The sequence below is a fragment of the Pinus tabuliformis genome, chromosome 6 (genome assembly GCF_031772625.1).
Source record: "Pinus tabuliformis cultivar Carrire ecotype Pingquan chromosome 6, CPIR1, whole genome shotgun sequence".
Taxonomy (NCBI): domain Eukaryota; kingdom Viridiplantae; phylum Streptophyta; class Pinopsida; order Pinales; family Pinaceae; genus Pinus; species Pinus tabuliformis.
The window spans coordinates 1,889,712,015-1,889,723,288 of NC_142292.1; the positions used below are offsets into that span (position 1 = coordinate 1,889,712,015).

Genomic DNA, 11,274 nt, shown 5'->3' on the forward strand with positions numbered 1-11,274 from the left:
AGACTAGGGGAAGAAAAATTGAAAGAGGAAAGAGCCCAGGATATCGCAGTAAGTCAAGAAAAGGCAGATCCATGTCCTGATCGAGGATAGTGTGCTGGAAATGTGGGAAGAAAGGACACCTAAAGAAAGACTACAAGTCTCGGAAGGGAGAAGAAGGAGACACGTAGTAAGAAACTAATCATAAAGCGAATGTAACAGGTGATGTGTTGCAAGATGCTTTGATTGTTTCTTTAGAAAATATTATTGATGCCTGGGTGGTAGATTCAGGGGCCTTATTCCATGCCACACCTGATAAGAAACATTTTTATGATTATGTTCAAGGAGATTTTGGATAGGTTCGATTTGGTGATGATAAACCCTATAAAATCATTGGAATGGGTATAGTTTTCATAAAACAACAGAATGGAAATCAATGGCTATTGAAGGAAGTAAGGCATGTTCCAGATCTGAAGAAAAATATGATTTCAACAGGGCAGTTGGGAGGTGAAGGTTGTGTAACTACTTTCACAAATAAAACCTGTAAGGTCACTAAAGGATCCCTGGTAATAGCGAAAGGAGGAAAGGTTAGTACATTGTATTTATGCAATGGTATTTCTAATTTTGTTAATGCTTTAACCTTTACAGGAGAAGATAGGACATTGTGGCATCATAGGCTCGGGCACATGAGTGAGAAGGGGATGTAGATTCTTCACTCAAGAAATTTGTTGCTAGGTTTGAAGCATGTTGATTTAAAATTTTGTGAGAATTGTGTTTATGGAAAACAAAAGAGATTCAGATTCCTTAGAGTTGGGAAAGAAAAGAAGAACTAAAAATTAAAGCTTGTGCATACAAATGTATGGGGACCTGCTCAGGTATCATGTATTGGTGGCTCTCATTATTATGTTACTTTTATTGATGATGCAACTAGAAAAACCTAGATTTATTGTATTCGAAATAAATCTGATGTATTTGATACTTTTAAGAAATGGAAAGCTTTGGTTGAAAATGAGACAGGAAAAAGGTTGAAGTGTCTCATATAAGATAATGGAGGTGAATATTGTAGCAAAGAGTTTGAGAGGTACTATTCAGAGAATGGAATTCGTGGAGAGAAGATAGTTCCAGGAACACCACAAGAAAATGGCATTTAAGAAAGGATGAATATGACAATCATGGAGCGTGCAAGGTGCATGAGATTGCATGCAGGATTGCCTTTACAATTTTGTGTAGATGTTGTAGATACTATTGTTTATCTAATAAACAGAGGGCCTTCAAGTTCTTTGGATGGTGGTATTTCAGAGGAGGCATGGATAGGTAAAAAGGTAAACTACTCTGTTTTAAAAACTTTTGGTTATGAAGCCTTTGTCCACATTAACAAAGAAAATAGAACAAAGCTTGAGGCAAAATCAAAGAAATGTACCTTTATTGGATATGGTGTTAACGAGTTTGGTTATCGCTTTTATGATTATGAAAAACATAAAATCATTAGGAGCAGAGATGTCATATTCAATGAAAAGGTTTTGTATAAAGATCAGCTGCAGGAAAATAAATAGGAAAAAGAAAATAGAGAATACATAGTGCTTGACGATATCATAGGAAAAGTGATGGTGCTTGAAAATCATAATGATCAACAACCAGAACAACAACCACAATAGTAACAAGCACTTCAAATACCTGAAAGTGGTGTTAGAAGATCTACCAGGATAAGTAGACGCCGTGAACGATACTCTCCTTCATTATATTATGTATTGCTGACTGATTCTGGTGAACCAGAATGTTACGAAGAAGCAGTGTAGGTAGAAACCAGGAAGAAGTGGGAGCAAGCCATGAAAGAAGAGATGGACTCCTTAGCACATAACCAGACTTGGGACTTAGTTAGGTTTCCTATAGGTAAAACGACATTGCAGAATAAATGGGTTTACAAGTTGAAGGAAGAAGATGGAGGTAGAAAAAGGTATAAAGTTAGACTTGTGGTGAAAGGGTTTGCACAAAAAAAGGGTATAGACTTTGATGACATATTTTCTCCTGTTGTGAAAATGACTTCAATCAAAACTATTCTAAGTCTAGTAGCAGCTGACGGTTTGCATCTTGAGCAGTTAGATGTAAAGACAACCTTTCTCCATAGGGATTTGGAGGAAGAGATATATATGCAGCAACCACAAGGATATGAGGTAAAAGGGAAGGAGAAACTAGTGTGCAGGTTGAAGAAGTGCTTGTATGGCTTAAAATAGTCTCCAAGGCAGTGTTATCTAAAATTTGACAGGTTTATGTCTGAACAAGGTTATACTAGGTGTCACTCTGATCATTGTGTTTATCTCAAAAGGCAAAATGATGGTAGCTATATTATATTGTTATTATATGTAGGTGACATGCTTGTTACAGGTTCTAACATGCAGGAAATAAATGTGCTCAAAAGGAAATTGGAAAACTCATTTACAATGAAGGATTTGGGTGCTGCAAAACAAATCCTTGGTATGAGAATAACTAGAGATAGGAAGAATCACAAATTAACATTGTCTCAAAGTGAGTACATAGAAAAGGTGTTGAGAAGGTTTAATATGCAAAATGCAAAACCAGTTAGTATACCTTTGGCTAGCCATTTCAAATTAAGTAAGGAGGCGTATCCCAAGACTCAGGAAGAAATGGCTCATATGTCTAAAGTTCCATATGCATCAGCAATTGGAAGCTTAATGTATGCAATGGTCTCCACAAGGCCTGATATTGCACATGCAGTGGGAGTTTTAAGTAGGTACATGAACAATCCAAGAAAAGAACATTAGATGGTGGTGAAGTGGATTCTTAGGATTTGAGAGGTACCACAAATCAAGCATTATGCTTTGGTGGTTCAGACATTGCTCTACAGGGATATGTTGATGCAGATATGGCAGGTGACAGAGATAATAGGAGGAGCACTACCGGATATGTATTTACTGTAAGTGGAACAACTATTAGTTAGGTTTCAAAAATCCAAAGTGTTGTTGCACTTTCAGCAACAGAAGCAGAGTATGTTGCTGCTATAGAGGCTAGTAAAGAAATGATTTGGTTACAAAGGTTTTTGGATGAATTGGGTAAGAAGCAGGAGTTGGGCAGGTTATACAGTGACAAATAGAGTGCCATACATCTTGCAAAGAACTTTGCATTTCATTCCAAGACTAAGCATATACAACTCAAGTACCATTTCATACGGTCAGCATTGGAAGATGGACAGTTGAAGCTAGAAAAGATACACACTAGCCAGAATCCTGCAAATATGTTAGCAAAAGTTGTAACCAGGGAGAAACTGAGAAACTATTCAGTTTCAATTGGTCTTCAAGTATGATGAAGAAGATGAGAAACAACTAGGTCCAAAGTGGAGTCATTATCTAGCAAATGAAGCAGCAATGGAGTTGCTATAATCAGTCTCCAAGTAGGAGATTGTTGGGTGTGGAGCCTGATTATCTTCTGTATTCAAAGGTCTCAGCTGGATGTATACCACAGGAAGATTATGCACCCCTCCATGCGGGAGGGTGCAGGGGGGACTTGTAATTTCTAGTCAATCTGGGTCGTTCATTAGGTGGATGATCTGATGGTAGAAGTTATGTTTAGTTTAGGATTTTTTGCCCTAGAAGGAAACCCCTCACTATACATGAAGGAATTGTATTGCGTCTATGTATCTCTATATTCTGAGTGAGGAAGTGAGAGGAGATTGAGAGTGAAGAGGGTGTTACAGCAAATCTACTATAGGTTGTATCTCTTCAGTTTGCTGGATAATATAAAAGGAAGCACTGGTTTTTTCTCCGTGGAGGTAGCCCAAACTGGGTGAACCACGTATATCTGTGTCTCTCTTGTTTTATGCGTTTTCTGTGTTTATATTTCTGCAATATTTTATGTGTTCCATTGCTCTGTAATATATAATTTTTTAACAGATATAGCATGAGAACATTGCAAGTAAAACATTGCATGTGTGATTTCCTTGTTGATATTTGAATGCATGGTACATGCATTTTGTTATTTGGTTTCTTTTCTATCATTGGAACGAGATTTGCCTCGATTGAAAGTGTTTTCAACGTTTCCTTGCAATTTCCTAGATATATATGATGTAGTGAGTTCCCTGTTTTGGTTAAGCTTTGGATGAATGGTATATTTTGGATCTTGGTTGAGGTGGTCTCATGAAAATTTCCAAGGGATGAGGGTGGAGATGGTGTTTCTGTTAGAACTTTTGATGGATGGGTGGAGATAGGAAAACTACTTTAGGTATGGTGAAGAAAGTCAGAGGCATCCAAGCTTGTGTTGGTGTTAGTAATTTTTGGGCTAGTTTAGGTGAAATCACTGTGGTTGAAGGTAGAGGTGGTTTAGCCTCTAGATTCCCTGGTTAGTTTTGTTTTGATTTATCCCATGTGATCCCACATTCATGCTTGGAATATAGCACAGGGATGATTGGCCGAAAGAAATATTTGCTTCAGACCAATATATGGATGGGTGGTACATTTAAGTCCATGAATTAGTTGACTTTATGCATATGTTATTGTGTGTTATTTCTCATTGAGATCAATGAGCACATGTATTAGTTATTGTGTTGATTATATGACTAGTTTGCCTTGAATTCATTAAGGTTAAATGTTCGTTATAAGCATGGTATAATGTGGTCTTTTTATGGACCCATTTTATGGCTCAATAAATTATGGAATGGTTATGTGAATGCATGGGCTAACTAGTGTTTGATGTAGCTAGCTTGAGAGGGCATTGAGCCTTCTTGATGATTATCTGATGAAGCTAAAGAAACAATGAATAGATATGCATTCATGACTTGTAGTTACTATGTTTACCATGTGTTTGACGAAATGTTTATCATGTGTTTGGCAAGTTTGGGCAAGATCTTAGCCTTAGTATCTATTATACAAACTTATCATCATCATAGACTAGATTCTTCACAGTTCTGGGTTGTTCTGGGTAGTTGGTCTGTAGCTAGCCCTGAAAATTTGGAATAGGGCTTCTCGTTGCAGTTTCTAGCCATACGTTGCTCTTCATTCCATGAATAACCCCATATAAATGTGATCATGTAATTAGAGGGATTATTTTTCTCATTTCTTTTTAAAATAAGAGCAATTAAGCCCCCCTTAAAAGTCATAAGAATATAATTTTGGAGGTGGTTTGGACACCCTTCACCCCCCCAAAAAAAGTCATGAGACTTAAACTTTTACAGGTAGTTGTTAAATGATTGCCTCAAAATGTTCAATTTTCATGACCTTTTTTTGGGGGGAGGGTTTCAAAAAATGCCCTCAAAAGTTAAATTCTCATAAATTTTAGGGGGATTTAAAAAAAAAACACTATGAAAAATGTAATTTGGAGCAATCATCTAATCCCCCGCCAAGCAAAAGTCATGAGAAAACAGTTTTAGAGGCGATTGTTAGAAAACCCTTGCAAGAAAAAAAAATTAATTTTTCATGACTTTCCGGAGGGGTTAAAAACCACCATGAAAAATATAATTAGGGGAAGTCATTTAAACCACCCCGAACGAAAAATAAAATTCATGAGAAAACACTTTTATATGTAGTTGTTAGAAACCCCCTGTGCCCCACTAAAGTTCAATTTTCATGGCTTTCTGGCATGGGTTTCAAAAAGCCACCGGGAAAATATATTTAGGGGAAATAACTTAAAAACTCACTCCAAAAGTCATGAGAACATTTTTAGAGGAGGTTGCTAAAAAACCCACAAAAAAGTTCAAATTTTCATGACTTTCTAGGGGGTTTTCAAAAATCGCCCCTAAATCCCTAAAAACACTTTTAGAGGCAGTTTTGCCAAGATCAATATTCTATGCTTCTCTTAGCTACTCTTAGTTACTCTGGATCATTGCTTGGTAACCTGAGGAGCATTCAAGCATTCTCCTTGACTTTCAAGCATTCTCACTTGGACTTGGAGAGAGAAAGCACTTGGACATAAGTAAGCAAGCAAGTAAAGGAATTCATGGGCAACAAAGAAGAAGGTTGGAAAAGAAGCTATAACATGAGAAAATTGCAGGTAACAGGTTGCATGTGTGATTTCCTTATTGATATTTGAATGCATGGTACATGCATTTTGTTATTTCGTTACTTTTCTATCACTGGCAAGGGATTTGCCTCGATTGAAAGTGTTTTCAACATTACCTTGCCATTTCTTGGATATATATTATGTAGTGAGTTCCCTGTTTTGGTTAAGCTTTGGATGATTGGTATATTTTGGATCTTGGTTGAAGTGGTCTCAAGAAAATTCCCAAGGGTTGAGGGTGGAGTTGGTGTTTCTGCTAGAAATTTTGATGGATGGGTGGAGATAGGGAAACTACTTTAGGTATGGTGAAGAAAGTCAAAGGCATCCAAGATTATGCTGGTGTTAATGATTTTTGGGCCAGTTTAGGTGAAATCAATGTGGTTGAGAGTAGAGGTGGTTTAGCCTCTAGATTAGTTGGTTGGTTTTGTTTTGATTTGATTTATCCCATGTGATTCAACATTCATGCTTGGAATATGGCACAGGCATGAGTGGCCGAAATAAATATTTGCTTCAGCCCAATCTATGGTCGGGTGGTACATTGAAGTCCCTGACTTAGTTGACTTTATGCATATGTTATTGTGTGCTATTTCTCATTAAGATCAATGAGCACATGTATTAGTTATTGTGTTGATTCTATGACTAGTTTGTTTTGAATTCATTAAGATTAAATGTTGGTTATAAGCATGGAATATTCTTGTTGTATAATGTGCTCCTTGTTATGGACCGATTTTATGGCTCAATAAATTATTTAATGATTATGTGAATGCATGGGCTAACTAGTGTTTGTTGCAGCTAGCTTGAGAGGGCATTGCACCTTCTTGATGATTATCCGATGAAGCTAAAGAAAGAATGAATAGATATGCATTCATGGCTTGTAGTTACTATGTTTACCATGTATTTGACGAAATGTTTATCATTTGTTTTGCAAGTTTGGGCAAGATCTTATCCTTAGTATTTGTTATACAAACTTATCATCATCATAGCCTGGATTCTTGATAGTTCTGGGTTATTCTGGGTAGCTGGTATGTAGCTAGCCCTGAAAATTGGGAATAAGGCTTATGGTTGCAGTCTGTAGCCATACGTTGCTTTTCATTCCTTGAATAACCCCATATAAGTATGATCCTGTAATTAGGGGGATTATTTTTGTCATTTCTTTTTAAAATAGGAGCAATTAAGCTTTGCAGTGGGGGTGTAGAGATAAGAGCTTGAGTAGTTCCTATTCTAGCATTAAACTCTAGTAGCAAAATCATATCGTTTTATTTCTCATCCTATAGATATGCAATTATGTGTTGTTATAAGGAAAATATTTATTTATATTGCTTTTTCTATGTTGTTATGAGGGCAATGTTAATTTATATTGCTTTTCTTATATTAAAAAAATATAGAATTAATATCCACAAAATAACATATTTCTATACAAATTTTAATCATTTTAAAAGGATGCCAAAAAAACAAATGATATGAAGTGAAAATACGCTATCCACCCCGATGCAGAGGGGGCCATTCCAATTGGATCTCCTGCGTCTGCTTTTTGCCCACCGACGACAACTCCACCATCGTCTCCTGCTCATGGGACCGCACCGTAAGGGAATGGAATACTGCAAGCTGTAAGCTTAGGAATACGTTCCTCGGGCACGGAGGCTATCTGAACACGACCGCCGTTTCGCCCGAGGACTCCATTTGCACCATTGCTGGCAAGGATGGTGTTACCATGCTCTGGGATTTGGCTGAGGGGAAGCCCCTCTACTCGCTTCCTGCCAGGATATCATTCATGCCCTCTGCTTTAGCACCAACAGATACTGGGTTTGTGCTGCCACTCAGTAGTGTGTGAGGATTTGGGATCTGGAGAGCAGGAGCATTGTGGCCAACCTTCGTTGCCCCGATTTCTTTCCCAGCAAGAAGGGTCAGATACCCTATTGTACCAGTTTGAGTTGGAGCGAAGACGAGAGTACATTGTTTTATGGTTACACAGATGGAAAAATCAGGGTGTGGGGAATTGGACATGTTTAACTACATTAGAGGGCAATGGTATATTTGTGAGTCAAGACCACGGAATTTGGGACACTAACTTTTTTCGAGCATGTCTTATTTTTCTTAAAAGAATCCCTTAGCTTGTTTCGTTTGTTTGAGCATACAAGTTTGATCATTTGAAGAGGGTTTTTAGTTCATGAATAAGCGGGAGCTTTTTCATTTTTCTTTTATAGTTTAATTTTAATACTATTTTATTTTTTAATTTAGGCATTTCTTTCTCCAAGAGAAAGTTCTTCGATTTCTTCATTGTCTGCGCAATTACAAATATGTTCTTATTTCAAATATTCCTTACAATCACAAATATATCTTTATTAAAATATGAAAACTTATATATCCTTATTAAAATATGAACAGGGAGAAGCACTTAAATATTCAAAGAAGATCACATACCATGACTACTCAAGTGCAAAATTGAATAAGTAGGAAGCCAAATTCAGAAGGCAGTGGTAAATTACATTTATTTCAACCATAAAAAACATGTCTTCCTTTCTTTTGTTCCTTTCGTGTAGTTCAATAACAGTAAATTATATATATTCTATTTTAAGTAATCATTTTTATAGAGCTTCTCAGTTAGGATTTTAAAAAAATAACAACGGTAGATATTCTATTTTAGATAACAAACTATAAAAAAATGTAACCATGTCATTTGTTGGCTTCTTGAGGCCTGACCCAGGTTCGGAGTTAATTAGCCAAACAAATTCTGGTACTACTGGCCCATTCGGCAACAGTCCGTAGAGCGCGCACTGAGGTTTCACCCGAAGTAGTATGAGAGGGTGGTAGAACCAGGTTTCTGCACCCTAGAGATGTCCAATGAGTTCGACTGGTCCTTCACTTGTCCTACGCGCAGGTGGCTTCATGCACTTTCCCATTCCTTGCGGCCTGGTACACTCCCTTCGCGCAACCCTAACCAGGGGCTATACCGCGCTCTACGCTATTACCCAAGATCTTATTCATACTTCAGTCTTGTTTAAGCACCTTCGTCTACATAAGTGTTTTAAATTATATTTAACAATACAAAACATTCATACAGGTGCGCACAGTAAATAAACAATATATTTACAAACTATATCAATCATGCATTAAACTAGGAAAAGATACATAGAAATATAGCAAAACTTCTCTTTATTGATTCGTCCAATGGTTATATACTCGACCTGCCCTACGCGCTCAGCTGCAGGGGTCCTCACACTCAGCTTCGAACTACTAGGCCTTTGTGCACTCCACTGCAAAGGCTTCTCCTACTCTACAACCCACAAACACACTTTACACTTTGGCTCAATCACTTAGACTTCATTATTCCTTCATTATTAGTTAGTTTTCTTTTACACTTAGAGCCTCGCCTATTTATACAATCACATGGTCCGCGGACCATGGGTAGGTCTATCCAGTCAACATTATATTACAAAACTAGGGCGGACAACCCTATGACTCTATCATACTCTCGTGCCCTACGTCCGCAATTCGCAAAGATTTTACAACAAGATTTGGTTAAAACTTGGCCTTTAAGCCCCAAAACATGCCTTGGGGGGGATTCCATGCCCAACATCCCCCCAACACAAACATCGTGACTCGCCCTTGAGTCACGCTGTCGGCACGGAGATCTTTGTGTGGAGTCCCTCCAACTGTTCTCGAACTACGGCAAGGTCAACAACACACTGAGCTACTTCTTGTTGGATCTGTCGCATTTGTTGTTATAAGACCTCTGTGTCAAGAGTGCTTCTCTGCATCAATACGTGGATCCCCTGCATGTTTTTAGAGTCTCGCACCTTTGTCCGGATCCTTGGAGCGCGAAGACTGTGCTTCGGCCAGTTAGTCAGATAGCTAGGCCACCCATGTAGGGCTTTAAACGGCTGTCATTCACTTTTCCTGGAAAAGGCTCTCCATTTAGTTTGACTAGTTGTACCGCGCCTCCATCTGTGACCTCCTTAACAATGTATGGTCCCAGCCAATGCATTCTAAACCTTCTAGGGAATTTATCAGACTTACTGTCATACAACAGCACTAAATCATTTACTTTGAAGGTGCGAAACTTAATATGAGGATTGTGCCAAGCCTTCTCACGGTGCTTTTGTACCTGTTGATGAAAGCCAGCCAGAAACTGTTCCTCCTCGAGTTCCTCCAACTATGCCAGTCTTTCTTCTAGGGCTTTCGTCCGTCATACCTATTAGCACTGTTATGCGTAGACTAGGGATAGTATACTCCATTGGCATGAGAGCTTCCCTTCCATAAACTAGCCGGAAAGGTGTCTGTCTCATCAATTTCTTGCATGTTGTCCTATAAGCCCATAATATTGCAGGTACACATAAGTCCCAATCGCTCCGCTGCGTATTGCATACTTTGGTTAGTGTAGTCTCCAGCAGTTTTTTGAATGATTCTATTATCCCATTGGCTTGTGGGTGATACGGTGTGATTTTCAGATGATACGCTTGGAACTCTTCTATTAGTGCTTTGATGGTTTCGTTCAAGAAATGTGTACTGCGATCACTCATTAAGATTTTTGGACAGCCAAATCGAGTCAACACGTGTTCAAACAAAAACTTTGCAGTTGTGGCAGCCATGCAGTCTTTGATCGGCTGAACTTCTACCCAATGCGTCAGATACTCTATCGCAGTGATAATGTATCGCGTGCCCATTTTTCCCTGAGGTTTGATAGGTCCTACAAAGTCGATTTCCCATTTTTCGAAGGGATGCAACGTCATTTTTGGATTCAAAGGAATCTCATCCCTACATGATGGTTTACTTGTCCTTTGGCATAAATCACAAGCCTTACAATGTGCTTTTGAATCCTGGTGAAGGGTTGGCCACCACAACCCTATGCGGAGAATCTTTTACGAGGTCGCACGTCCTGCATAGTGTCCTCCTACAGTGCCGCCATGTGGTTCCGTGAGGATCTGACTTCATTCAAATTCTGATACGTACCTTCGTAGTATCTCATCATTCCCCATTTTGTACAAGTTCCCTACGATGGCAGAAAAGTCAGCCGTGCGCACCACCAGTTCCTTCTTTTGCTGGCCGGAGTATTCGTTCGACGCAGCCCCTGTTGTCAGAAAGTGGATTATATCTTCAAAGTGTTCGTCTGTGACGCGCAGAACAAAAATTTGTGTGTCAGCTAATCCTTCCTCCAAACTAATAGGTTCCTCAGCCTTCTCATTACGTGACAAGTGATCTGGTCCTGCGTTCAGGCGTTCAGGATTTACCACGATGTCAAAGTCATACTCTTGGAACAATAAGAGCCACCTGCATATGCGGCCCCCCAACACAGGC

The 11,274-nt window shown here is 38.7% G+C and overlaps 1 pseudogene; it reads left to right on the forward strand.

Annotated features, from left to right (window-relative positions):
* The first annotated feature begins 7,451 nt into the window (after nt 1–7,451).
* On the forward strand, nt 7,452–7,989 carry LOC149266711 (small ribosomal subunit protein RACK1 pseudogene; annotated as a pseudogene).
* Nucleotides 7,990–11,274: the final 3,285 nt, after the last annotated feature.